The following is a 10,415-nucleotide window of genomic DNA, read 5'->3' on the forward strand; positions in this document are numbered from 1 at the left end:
GCTAGACTGTCATTTCATAAAACATAATGATCAGGATACCCATAACGAGGTTACTTCCATACCGTTTTCCTTTAGAATTCCCAGGTAGAACATGGGTTTGGGTACGGGTCCTGTGCTTCCAGTAGTACGGGCCCAATACTACCTTCCACACCTACTCGTACCTTACCCCGCTGCTTTACCTGGTATCTCCAACTCTATCCACACAAACCATGACTCACAACTCTTGCATGAATCAAACTCGGACACCCTATGGTTGTTCTACTCATAACATTCAAACCAATCACTATAGGTTGCTTTTAGGCACGCAAATTATACACAGAAAGGATCAAATAGGCTAAATCAATCATTCTGAGGCTATCAGCTCCTAACTGTATATAATTTGAAAACATACACTTAGCAATTCCATATAATCGACAAAGCTCACTATCATATAACATGGCTATTCAACTTGGGAAACTACTTACTTGGCTCGGCTGATCACGAGCGTTGCACTCTCCTCCTTTGGCTTAAAAAAATCATTTTTAGGTTACTTTTGAATTTTTTTTACCACTTCCTTAGTTTGAGTCCCAACACACCCGAGAATGTGTCCGAATCCCTCAAACCAAGGCTCTGATACCAACTTGTAACCGAAGTAACGACCCAATTTTTACCAAGATTTTTTTTCCATTTTTAATTAATCAAACAAATCCCATAATCCTTAAATTTCCAAACCATTTGTTTTCCATTTCACAATTATTACAATATCATGGTACTTTTGAAAACATCAGAGAGTCCCCAACACACAAAAAGAGAGCTAGAGTGCACGCCACATCATCATGCCTTGTCTTTGCCCTTAGGCTCTGAAGTACCTGAAACAATCAACAACCTGTAAGCGAAATGCTTAGTGAGTTTCCCAGAGCATACCACACACACACAAACCACATATCATATATCTTGTTAGCTATAAAAGCTACACACATATCACGTAAGCCATGCATACATGAAACTTGTGAGAATGCCATGGGCTACCCCACATGGTCTTTACCTAGGACTGCCATGGGCTCCCCTACATGGCCTTACATCCAATGCCATGGGCATGGTCTTCACCTAGGAATGCCATGGGCTACCCCACATGGTATTACATCCAATGCCACGGGCTTCCCCCGGGGTCTTCATACAAAACATGCAATCACATAACAAAACACATAATGTTTAACACATATATCATAATCACATAATGGGTCGGCCTTGGTGCTTTAGACCCATAGGTATGGTGAGAAGACTCACCTGTCATGAATGCTGAACTGACACTTTGCGACCAAATATACCCCACGGGCTGCTCCACTCAACTACCTAAAAAGTATCATACAATATCCAGTCATTTCCCCAAAGTCCATCCTGGTCAACTACAACCAAGATCAAGTCAACAGTCCATGTTGACCCTAACTCGCCGAGTACAAATAGTGACTCGCTGAGTTTCCCAGGATAACATCTACTCGCTGAGTCATTGAGGTGCCTCGTCAAGCTCATACGGTCTTGATTGATAATCTAAGGTCATTCGTCGAGTTTCCTTGCTTGCCACTTGACATGTCTACGAACATCCAACAATTGGGGGAATCTTACTCGACTCGCCGAGTTGTTCCTTCAACCCGTCGAGTTCTAGGTAATCTTCATCCGGCTCGCCAAGTTGTTCATCCAACTCGTCGAGTTCATAGAATTATTCATCAGGCTCGCCGAGTTGTTCATCCAACTCGTCGAGTCCATGCCTGCCTTCATATGACTCGCCGAATCGCCCCCTACGACTCACCGAGTCCTATCAGATCTCAAACCATACAGACTCTTTTGAGCAATGCAATGCTTCCAAATTATAGATCTAGGCTCCTGAGGCATGCTTTCCATGTAAGTTGCAAACTTTACGTGCATGCAAGGCTTTAAGGCCCTAAAATAGAAAATCTAAGCTTGGAATGGAGTCATACACTTGAGGGGAGGCACATGCTAAGCTCAGCTGATAAATTTATGCATCTCAAGGCTAAAAGGAGTCCAGATCTGAAGTTACAACTTCAGATCTTGGCTTAAACATAAAAGCCCCTTTCTTTGAATCCATGCACAAGAGGGTTTTGGGTGGAAATGAGCCAATGAACAGCTTAATACCTTCAGAAATTGCTCCCTAGAAGAAGATCTTGAATCCCCACGATCCCTTTGCTTCCTTTAGCTTGTTTCCTCAAGTGCTTCCTTCACCAAATCCCTCCTTCAAGCTTAAAATCACCAAGAAACATAGTCACACTCGAATCAGGGTTTTTGGGAGGTAAAGAGCTGTAAAGGGGAGGCTAGGGGAGGCTAATGACCTTTTAAATAGGGTGCAAGGTCCCTGTCACACCCCAAAACCGGAACAGCGGAAACGTTCTGGGGTGGGTGATGTCATGTCAAGTATTACAACACATGCATTATATTAATCAAAGTACAACAAAACATTGCATTAATAGTAATAGTTTTACATGGTTACATTACAAGTATTCAAAGTATGCAAGTAAATATAATAATTACAGCAAGGTACTAAGCCATCTTCATCAATAGCTCCGAGGGTGTACCTGTCTAATTGCTGACCTGAGAATACAAGTTATTTGAAAAGCGAGTATCAGCATTTTTACAAATGTTGGTGGGTTCATAAGCATTTAGTGACATTTCATTCAAATAACTTAAGAAAGTAATAGTTTAAGAGATTTCAGTGTATTAGAGTTCTTTCCAGAAAATCCTTTATTTTCTTTAATAAAAGTAGCCTTCTACCAAGACTGGTCAGTGATGTAGGGTAAAAAGTAGTTTTCCCTAAATTTCTATCATTATCAAAATACTGAATTTGATTATCGAGGAAAGCAACGACATCAGGGAATATCATATGCCTCAGCAGTGAGGACTGCTGACTAAGGCAAAAGAATCATAGACTTTAGGAGAGTATCGAACTAACGACACGCCTGGTTCAGTCTAACAAATGGAGACACAGACCCCAGAAGGTACCAATTGAAAGGTACGTCTTGCAAGGTCAAAACAAAGACTACAGACCGCAAACAGTATTAAATGCAAGACACATCTAGCAAGGTCAAAACAGTGAAGACAGACCGCATACAGTATCAAATAAAAGACACATCTAGCAAGGTCAAACAGTGAAGACAGACCGCAGACAGTATCACATGAAAGACACATCCGGCAAGGTCAAAACAGTGAAGACAGACCGCAGACGATACCAAATGAAAGGTACATCTCACAAGGTCAAAACAGTGAAGACAGACCGCAGACGATACCAAATGAAAGGTAAATCTCGCAAGGTCAAAACAGAGACTACAGACCGCAGACAGTATCACATTAAAGACACATCTAGCAAGGTCAAACAGTGTGACTCTGAAAAAGGTGACATCAGCATACAATGTGAATCGCTAACAAGATACCGTTACCTTAAAGCCATGGATTATAAGGCAACCCAGGATACTTGTAACCATACTGACTAGAGTTCTAGATGCCCTACAAGCATCTATAAAATGTGACATTTGTCACCCCATGGCTTGGTAGGTCGTGGACTGTAGCTAGCAGTCAGGGTGCGGGGTTGTCAATCCCGTATAGGCCTATACACACAATGTCCGCTCTCCCTACAGGAGACTCTGGTTACCAACTAGACGACGGAGAAGGCCACGTCCCGAAGATGCATCCCAAATAGAGGATAGTGTGTTACTAGAAGGGAGTGGGTTTCTAATGTAAGTGTAGACTAGAGGTATAGACTCTTAACTGAATTGACTGAAGAAAACTCGTCTGTCTATGCTCATGTACATAATATATAACTAATGAATCGAACGACCTTCAGATGGACATCCGATCCCACCAGACCACATCTCAACGAAGAAAAGGAAATAGGGCGGACAAGCCTTCCTAATTCCTTCAATCATTATTTATATGCATCTATACAAGCATAAACATACATCTAACTATGCTTGAGTGTGTATCAAGTGGTATCATTCAGTGAAGTATAAGTGTACAGTGGAACATCTGAGTTGTGAAGTATAAGTGTACAGAGGAACATCCGAGTCGTGAAGTATAAGTGTACAGAGGAACATCTGAGTCGTGAAGTATAAGTGTACAGTGTGGGATAATCGAATCGTGAAGTATAAGTGTACCAAGTATTAGTGTATCACTAAGCAGAGACGACAATAAGTGAAGTAAGAACTTCTATCAAGTATAAGTGAAGTAAAGACGTTATCAAGTATAAGTGAAGAAGAATCGTATCACTAAGTAAGAGCGTGAATAAGTATAAGCGTCATTAAGTATACACGACTATAAGTATAAGTAAAAGCGTTACCGAGTCGGAGTATAAAATAAGAATAAGCGAAGCAGCAGTATTTAACAAGTAAAAGTATACGTCTAAAAGGGAAATCTTTAATGAAAAGCCTTTATGTACAGAGAAATTCACAAATTGTATTATTTTGTAAAATATGTTTAAAAACCTTAGAGGATCTTTCATAAACCAATTTATAATGAATTTGGATAAATCAGTATAAGTAAAAGTTATGAAATAAGTAAAAATCATTATAGTTTCCCACTCGGTAAAACAGTGTAAAGTGGTAAAATCTTGTGCATGCGGGTTATCAATCACATGTAATTTATATGATAACTGGCATGTTTAACTTGTATTCCCCCCTATGAAACATTGAAAAACATTAAAAAGGTTCATTCAGGGGTATGAACTCACCTGGTGTAAGTAGGTCCAACGAGAGTGCTGATTAGGTGTTCGGTGCCACGTAATGACTCGAACACACTCAATGACCTATTTAACATATGATAACATATGTTTACATACAATTAGTACATTTAATGCTAATTACACAAATATACGCGCTCAAAGGAGCGGAAAACACTTTTGGTTAAGTGTTTGGGGTCCCGGGTAGCGTTTAAGGGTGCTACGGGTCTCCTATCAGTTGTGGAACTTTGCTAAACTCAAATATCAAGTGTGTGAATGGGTTGAAAGCATTAACATGGACCATTTTGGAGTTTACGGCCTAACTTAAGGGAGTTTACGGCCGTAAACTCCCAAGGTCATATTCTTGGGTGTTTTATGCTTCTAGCTTGCACATTGATTTATTCTAAGCACTTTTCCCAAAAGGCATGAGTGGGTTTGAGGCCTCTAAGGGCAGGATCTATGAGTTTATTGCCAAGGAACCACTCCTAAAGGAGTTTACGGTCGTAAACTCTAATCCTTAGAGTTTTGGGAAGTTTAAAGCCCCTAATGCCTTTCTTAATGAAGTGTGATGCTATTTTGGAGGATTAAAACCATTATTGGAGTGTGTTTTGGGGAGTTTACGGCCTAGACACTTGCTTGGGCCGTAAACTCCTTTTTACCCCTCCATTTCATGTGTTTAAGCCCTTAAATCCTTCCTAGTATTTTATGGTAAATGTCTAAGGTCATTTGGGGGACAAAAACCAACATTTTGGCTTAGTTTGGGGAGTTTACGGCCTAAGCATGTGCTTGGGCCGTAAACTCATTTTTATCCTTCATTTTGATGTGTTTTAGTGATCTAAACCCAAAATACCAAGTCCCTAAATTATGTATGAAGCCTAAGGGTGGTTTGGGAGTGTTTTTGGGGCCTTTTAACATGATTTTGAGGTGTTTACGGACTAAGCTTGTGCTTGGGCCGTAAACTCTCTTTTGTCCCCCAAATTATTGTGTTTTGATGTTTAAACACTCCTAGACAATCCTCTTAATTTATTTCCAAGCCTATAGGGACAAGTTTGGGTCATTTGGCCTCATTTTTGGGTGTTTACGACCTAAGGAGGTTCTTAGGCCGTAAACTCCTTTTCCATTGCTTCTAAGTCTGATTTTTGGGCTATAAACACAAATCAATATGTTTAGATTAAGCTAGGGTAAGCGGACTTACAATCTGGAAGCGTTTGGTTGCGGATTCGGGGCTAAAACGAGTCTAGAGAGAGAGTGTAGAGAGAGAGTGTAAAAAGTCTCCAATGGACTCCACTCCCCCTTACATAGGGTTCTGAGTCAGGACTCAGTGGAATTCTACCTGATACTGCCGTTAAACGGGGCTTTTGGTAATAATAAACTAATATTTTCCAAGTAAATGGAAATATGCGTTATGTATTTTTATTTCCTTTTATCATGACTTAACGGCATATAAACATACACAATTGAAATGTTTATTAAATTTGATGGCTTCTCATTAATGGAACTTTTGAACAGTGGAATATTCCGTTAACGGTAACGGAGAAATGTAACGGGGCAACTTGCGTTGTCACATTCCTGAAATCTAGGGTTTCATCTGCCAGCATCTACTCATCGAGTCCCATAATGAACTCGGCGAGTAGGTCATTAAACTTCGCGGACAAACCCGCTACTACTCGATGAGTAGGGAGGCCAACTCGCTGAGTAGGTTCTCAAAAATCCAAACCAAAATATCATTATTAATACCTGAGGATCAGGGTATTACAGGTATTAGTGAGTGCAAGGTCAGAAAATGAACATTCATATCAGGTAAATATTTTTGACAAAATATTATTCTTGAAAAGTTTCATCTTAGAACATTTATGTGCAATGTAGTTACTAACGGAACGAGCTGCTATCCATGGAAGCATATCACTATTTTAATTACATGTCGTATTTACTACTATACATTTGACTATTATGTGTTTGTAAAGGATAGCAACATACTTTACTGAAAATCGGCACCTTTCGACCTACACAACGCGAGGGAACGCTTCTAATTTTAATTAAAGACTACATTGATATGAAACCTCCTAAAAAAAATTGACCGAAAATAGATAATCCTCTGTAATAAAAGAAGGTTTTTTTTGCTACTTGTCAAACTCTCATTCAATTTCCAAATGTCATTTTGTGGTTATTTTGAATTATTTTTTTTTTCCACATGTCATTTTATGATTTTTTTTCAATTTTATTAAATTCCACATAATATTTTAATGTAACAATTGTAATAAATGCAATAATAAATTGATATCCATTTCATTAATAAACTTACATTTTAATTTCAAAATTTCCAAAATTAAAACTCATTAGTTTCTTTTATTTATTTAAATTATTTGTTTAAATTTAAAAGATAAAAAACATTTCCATTATCATAATTCATTATATTTCTTATTTTCTTATAAATTCAAAGTTCTCAAATATATTGATCTTTATATTTAACTTTTTTTTTTTTAAATTAACTCATGTAATAAATGGGTATCACAATTAGTAAATTTAAATAAGTAAATAACCATTTAAATACATTGTTCATTTATTGTACTTTGGCTTTGTAATCTTACAAAATATTTATATAATATATTCAATTAATTGCAAATGTTATATTCTTATGTTTCCAATATATCAAAGTTATCAAACCGTCACAAATCGTATACAGTATATAATCAAATGAACATTCACAAGACATATTATAAAATCATGGCAAAACTAACCTTTTCATTATGCTATCTTGGTTTCTTCTTCTACTTCATCATGTGCTCCAGTTACGTACATGTAAGATATCTTGAAAAGCTCTATCATTTGTACATTTATAGATTCCAAACAATACATCAAATTGTTGATCTTAGTGGAAGTTTAATTGTTATGATAATTGGATAGGGAAAAACATGGTGTCTTGCTCAACCCGAAGCTTCAGAACCACAATTGCAACAAGTTCTTGACTACCTTTGTGGACAAATCGACTGTGGGGAGATCCAACCAGGGGCTTCATGCTTTGATCCTGATACTGTGCGAAAACATGCATCCTATGCTATTAATATGAACTATCGAACTAATGGCGAATGTGATGGAAGTTATGCTTTTTTCTTTTTGACAGATCCTTGTAAGTTGCTTTGTCATCATAATTTTTTTTACGTACATCAAATAATATGATAAATATAAGACTTGTGATTGAACGTGTATTTTCATAGATTGAAACTAATATTGTTTTTTTTTATTGTAGCTTACGGGACATGTGTCTATCCATGAAAGGTAAAAGGCATTGAATACTTATAATGGTCAATAAATGCAATGTTGAGATGAAGAATATGGTTTTAATTTTGAGTAGAAAGAATGTATTAAGATAATTTAATCAATGAAAGTGAAATTTTCCTTCGGTTTCAATTTGATTTTTGACTCATCATGTTGTGTTTAATTTGAGAACTAGATGAGGAACCCCGTTTTGCAGGGTATGGATTTATTAATAGTATAGAAAATAAGGGATTATTGATCAATCGTTTTGGATATTCATTATGTTAAAAAAATTTATGCTTCGATGCTTGTCATATGCAATATATTATCCATCTATTCTACCAGGTATTTTTTAGGTTTAACCAAAACATCCTTTACTCAAAAAATCACATAACAACTCCTGATGATAAAGATCCAATTACAGTCCACACTATTTATGATTCGAGTGTGAAATTTAAGAATATACAGATTGAATGTCTCCCAATTATGCATCTGACTAAAATATCCATGTATCATATGATTAGAATAGCGTCTGTAATCAACCTCCATGTGCTTAAATAAAAACATATGAGAGCCTTCTCGAAGCTTCCTTTTTTCCCTTCAAGAGTCCACCAATATACAAACATAAAGTTCTAAACCAAAACCATTTAGAATCTATGACAAGAGAAGTGAACAAAATGACTTCATATATGCCATTATCCATTAACCTTTCACCGCTCTAACTATGTACATTTAGAATGTAGGATCCTATAATACACTAATATGAAAGAATATTACTATTAATTACCCTTGGAACTGAGACTTGATCTACATCAATAAATTCGCCGGTCTGAAGCAACATTAACACCTTCCCCGCCATTTGGTTGGTTCTAGTTGTTGTTGTAAATTAAACATAATAGTAATAACAATCAGTAATTCTAAATTTTAAATCATTAAAATAAAATCAAAGTAATGAAAATTTTATAGTTTAAATCAATAAGACAAACATAAAATATCGATAATCAACCTCCATGTGCTCAAATAAAAACATATGCGAGCCTTTTCGAAGCTTCCTTTTTTCCTGCAAGAGTCCACCAATATACAAACATAAAGTTCTAAACCAAAACCATTTAGAATCTATGACAAGAGAAGTGAACAAAATGACTTCATATATGCCATTATCCATTAACCTTTCACCGCTCTAACTATGTACATTTAGAAAGTAGGATCCTATAATACACTAATATGAAAGAATATTACTATTAATTACCCTTGGAACTGAGACTTGATCTACATCAACACATTCGCGGGTCTAGAAGCAACATTAACACCTTCCACGCCATTTGGTTGGTTCTAGTTGTTGTTGTAAATTAAACAGAATAGTAATAACAATCAGTAATTCTAAATTTTAAATCATTAAAATAAAATCAAAGAAATGAAAATTTTATAGTTTAAATCAACAAGACAAACATAAAATATCATCAAGTACAGTTACTCTTCAACCTTTTGCAACTGATGCATCTTCGTTTTCTTGAACAAAATAACCATAACTTTGTTATCCCAACCGTACATGCATATCCTGATAAAAAAAATTAACAAAATAGTTAATATGAAAATAAACTGGCATTTATTGCATTTATCCTAATCAACTAAATGAAAGAAGTAGCAATGTACTTTCATTTTACATTTTAACATGAAAGCAAGTTGCTATATTAGGTATTAAAGTAATTTTAAAAAAAGAACAAAAATTAACAAACATAAATAAAAGTAAGATTCTTTGTTAAACAATAAAATGAAAGTACATTGCTATTTCTTGTGTGTAGCCCAATAAAACATTAAATGCAAGAAATAACAATGTGCTTTCAGTTTATTGGTTAATAAAACACCTGTGTTTGTTTTTTTGTTGTTTATTATTTTAATTATTACTTTAATGGGCTAAATCCAAAAATGGCAATGAGCTTTCATTTACTAACTAATATATCATCTTACTTTGAAATAACAAAAAATATAAATGTCCTCATAGTAAAAAAGAAGGGGAGCATGATGCTATAACCGACCAGATTTTTCAATCTAATGATGAGTGAATTAAAGTAGAATGTTATAATATACAAATATATCAAATTGTATTCATATTTCTTAGATTGACTAAAGATTCAGTCTTTATATGGTTTTTATGTCACTTTTATTTGTGTTGTTTAAACCGATTAAATGTGGACATTTGGGTCAAATCTGGTTGATTATGTCGTGATTTCTCTGCATAAATATTTTACTTTTTTCAATTGGCTGGATTTGTAAGAGAAAGATTGACTCTTTTGAATAAATTGAATGGCTTCTTGATTGTATTAGTATTTTCATTCCTACACACCATATGCTTAACAAAATGCATTGCTGACAACTAATAACAGACACATTCCTTCCACTTGTTCTCGTCAACAATAGCGTCGCCTGATCAGTCATAAATGCAACATCCATTATTAAAAAT

The 10,415-nt window shown here is 35.7% G+C and overlaps 1 pseudogene; it reads left to right on the forward strand.

Annotated features, from left to right (window-relative positions):
- Positions 1–7,423: 7,423 nt before the first annotated feature.
- Positions 7,424–7,972, forward strand: LOC145029777 (major pollen allergen Ole e 10 pseudogene; annotated as a pseudogene).
- The last annotated feature ends 2,443 nt before the right edge of the window (positions 7,973–10,415 follow it).

This window comes from Lactuca saligna, chromosome 2, assembly GCF_052625555.1.
Source record: "Lactuca saligna cultivar CGN05327 chromosome 2, ASM5262555v1, whole genome shotgun sequence".
In the NCBI taxonomy this organism is placed as follows: Eukaryota; Viridiplantae; Streptophyta; class Magnoliopsida; order Asterales; family Asteraceae; genus Lactuca; species Lactuca saligna.